The sequence below is a fragment of the Lacerta agilis genome, chromosome 4, assembly GCF_009819535.1.
Source record: "Lacerta agilis isolate rLacAgi1 chromosome 4, rLacAgi1.pri, whole genome shotgun sequence".
Classification (NCBI taxonomy): Eukaryota; Metazoa; Chordata; class Lepidosauria; order Squamata; family Lacertidae; genus Lacerta; species Lacerta agilis.
In genome coordinates, this window is record NC_046315.1 from 39368593 (window position 1) to 39373039 (window position 4447).

Consider the following 4447-nt stretch of genomic DNA (forward strand, 5'->3'; position numbering starts at 1 on the left):
CCATAGAGAAACCTGGGCAGTGGCGCTTGATTTTCAACATTCTGCTCTGGTGAAATGGACATACATCACCCTGGATCTCAGAACCTGGAGTGCATCGCTCTTCACAACGGCACAGGGCATACCTCTCTCTTTCCAGGTGTGATAGAAGCATTGCTCAGAAAAATGGTGGGAGGGGTAAGGGTTAAAAGCACTACCCACCATACTGACTATTCCACCTCAACAGCGTTTTTTACAAGTAAACACCCTCCCACACACCAAACGATCAGACAACTACATACAACGCGTAGTACCATCTTCTAGACAACTGCCTGATTTGGAAGGGGAAATGAACCATTGTTCTTCATAAGCAGAAATTTTACAGTGAAGTTCATTTCAAACCAATGAGTGCTTCCCCCACTCCCGTTGGGACAGATCCAATGGCTTGGACAGCTCCAGCCATCTTACTGCGTGAAATCACCTCTTCCTTGTGACTTGTGAGCAACTCCACTAGCAAAGCAGCACCTGTTTCAAGTGAAAAAGGGAGCAATGCTTTGGCAATGCTCTGTCTCCAAAACAACACCAAGGAAAGCAAACGCTCCTTTTATGAGGTATCGGCATCCCAGCACCCAAAACTAATTGGGCACACTACATGGGATGCGTGGTAGACTGGACCACTTGTCCCCAGCTGCAGAGCCCGTTGATCTTTGCTAAATTAGCTCTCACTCGCGTTGTAATAAAATCCTCAGTTAGGGGTGTATTTAGTGTAAGGGTGAGATGTTCTCGCCATTATTTGCCATCCATGCACATGCAGTTTGCAACAGAATGGAAGGTACTAGTATGGTTCTGCAGCTGGAGAAGCCATACCCAGGAACAGTATTATTGCCTGCTATGTAGGGTTAAGAGTGTTTTCTCATTTTGGAAACTCTCCTTCAATTTAAAATGTGGCTTGCACATAATTTATCCCTAATTTTATTTACCAGAAAATAAGCCTGGCAGGCTTATAGCTTTATTATGCTTGTTGCTATGGACCCTCTATGTCAGCCTTTCTCAACCTTGGGTCCCCAGATGTTTTTGGCCTACAACTCCCATCATCCCTGACCACTGGTCCTGCTACCTAGGGATGATGGGAGTTGTAGGCCAAAAACATCTGGGGACCCAAGGTTGAGAAAGGCTTCTCTATGTAAATGTAGGGGTAGCAAGAACTATTTATTGGCCATGAGTATTTTTAAATATTCATTTGCTGCTGCTGTAATAAGATTTAGCGGTATGTATAAGCTTTAATGAGATATACACCTCTCTGAGCATCAGGATTTCAATACTATAAGCACACTTAACTCTTAAGCAGGATTCTTCCGTGGCATTCAGTGGAGGGAGAAAATGCCCAAGAGCCAGGGGTTAACTCAGCTTATCTTCTCACTCACTCAGCTTGTCATGTAAACAGGCTCTAAACCACCATTATTTGGTTTAACCCAACCATTGAAAAAAGCAGACCCAAGTTTCACAAACTCTTTACCAGAAACTCTCCCTGCCACATTAAAGTTTGTCTCTAAGGTGATTAAAAAAGGACTGGACAAGTTTTTAGGATGTCTGCTTCTTATTTGTAAACCTTTCATATCACAATAGGAACTGTAACATGTTATCAGTCCTGTCTGTTTAAAGCAGCCCAGCTTTTCTGCAGGCTTCCCAAACAATATATTTCTCAGCTATGCAAAATGTATCCAAGCATTGCTATCTCCTATTTTCACTTTATTATTGACTGTAAACTGGGTTAAATCTGTAATTATGCCAAGTTATATTTTAGCATTAGCTTTTCAGCAAATCATCCTTATATACTGTAAATACATGTGTGTGTGTATATATATATATATATGTGCATGTGTGTCTTCAGCCTGAGATGGCGGCTGTTGTTTTTAAACTATTTTTTACAAGTATACCAATAAAACAAAACTTTTGTCTTTTTTGCACTTCAAATATAAAACACACTTGTGCCTGGTTATTCCATTAAATGAAATGAAATGTATGCTTATATAGACTCATGCTTTTAATAAATGAGCCAATGCAGTAAGTGAACTGGATTATTTTGGATTTTTTTTCTTTCTTTCATTGTATTTAACAGGCATTTTATTCTCATTTTCTTATGGGCAAAAAAGAGTGCCTGAAGAGAGCGAAGACATGAACAATAAGTCATAAAAGCTCAACCACAAATTACACAAACCAGTTATTGGTTTGTGGCTCTCATCCTACTCCTTTCCTCACCAATGATGTTTGTGGCAAATTGATCACTTGTCTCAGTCACCATGAATGCAATCTGCGTATTCTACTAGGTAACGGTTTTATAGCAATGGTGGAAGGAAAAGAAAGCCCAAATATTTTGTGGTTATTTCTGGTAATCCTTACAGAAACTGAGCAGGTCATGGTCTCATCAGAGCTTGGACAGGAGACTTCCTGAGAACCTCTGTAAGGTAAAGGTAAAGGAGCCCCTGACCATCAGGTCCAGTCATGTCCAACTCTGGGGTTGCGGCGCTCATCTCGCTCTATAGGCCAAGGGAGCCGGCTTTTGTCTGCAGACAGCTTCCTGGTCATGTGGCCAACATGACAAAGCCGCTTCTGGCGAACCAGAGCAGCACATGGAAACGCCGATTACCTTCCCGCTGGAGTGGTCCCTATTTATCTACTTGCACTTTGACGTGCTTTCGAACTGCTAGGTGGGCGGGAGCTGGGACCGAGCAACGGGAGCTCACCCTGTGGCAGGGATTCGAACCGCCTACCTTCTGATCAGCAAGCCCTGGACTCTGTGGTTTAACCCACAGCGCCACCTGAGAACCTCTGTACACAGCGGAATTCCAGCACTAAAGAAAGCCAAGATATAAAGGTTACAGTGGCATATTATAGCTACCATGTACAGTGGTACCTCGTGTTACGTACCTTCCCCCTTACGAATCCTTCGGATTACGTGCTCCGCTGACCTGGAAGTAGAAGCCCCTTGTTGTGACCTTTGCCCTGGGATGCAAGTGGAAATTGTACTCCGGCGGCGTGGCAGCTGCGAGAGGCGCCATTAGCAAAAGTTTGCCTCATGTTACGAGCGGTTTCCGGTGACGAATGGGCCTCTGGAATGGAAGTTTGCAACCGGAGGTATCACTGTACCCAAATAGGCAGGGGCAAAAACTCCTTTTCAGAACAGTTGCCAAGTGTTTTCACTACATCAAAACCATCTTTTCAAAGACATTCCACCCTGTTAGGGCAGAAGGCAGCTTGTGATTTCAAGTATGCTTATACTGCAGGAAATGCCACTATTTTAGGACAAACTTTGGTATAGAGCATAAATGCGCTTTTTTAAAAAGCCTGAAAATCTTTAACCGATTGAATTGGGATTGTACACAAGGATGCCAACAGGGTTTCCAGGGCCTGGTACACTGCATGTGATGTGAGGCCCCTGCACACACCCCTAAATCTATTGGAGAGACCTGCTGCTTATTAACTTTGCACCAGCCCTGCAAGGTAGGCTAAGCCAAGATAAAAGAGGGAAGGAGAGGATAATGTATACAACCTTGGGTTCCTGAGTGGAAAAGCAAGATACATATTTGTATCACAGATCATGTAAAATACCATGCTTTAACTAATACATTTCATAGTCTTCATACTTACAGCAAAATGGCAAAACAAAAGATTTTGTCAACCCCAGTAAATAAAAAGCAGAAAATGTTCTTAAGTATGTGTAGTTTCACAATTTTGGCATCTAAACTACCAGCTCTCAGCATATCTTACTTCACAGGGCAGTTGTGAAAATAAAAATGGGGAAGCAGAAGAGAGCCTTGAGCTCACAGGGGGATCAGTATACAAATACTACAACCACCAGCAACTAATAATCAGAAGCATGTGCTGCTTCACAATTCTCAACAAAACACATACACATGGAACATTTTGACCACCCAATTAAATATATATATATATATCTTGTTAAAGCCCATAGGAAATTTAACTTGCTGCAGTTGTAAGGAGCTTGTAGATTTTATTGTTGAATTTACAAATTAATTTTGTTTATGTTTTATGGTTACTGTATATTAATAAATATCTACCCAATGATGTCTGTTGGGGGCATGGAAAATCAGGGGCAGGAAGGCAGGACACGGCAATATCACCATTATTTTCTCATTTATTCCAAGGCAGCTCCTTCCGAGTGAAACATACCAAAGCTAGTCAATGTTGTTTTATATTGTAAAGGCAGAACATTTTTGCTGACGTGTTGTGTGGAAGCCCCACAGCTTGCACACGTGACATGAGCATGCGCACATGGTTGCCGCAGAACTGGGGGGGGGGCAGTGCTTTATTCAGAAATATTGGGGGAGCCCTAGCACCTAGGTCTCCTGGTACGTAGTAAGGTCAAAGGTAAGTTAAGATCTGTAGTACTGCATTCAAAAGGAGTGGCACCAAACCAAGAATTCATACACCAATGAACATGAACATTCCA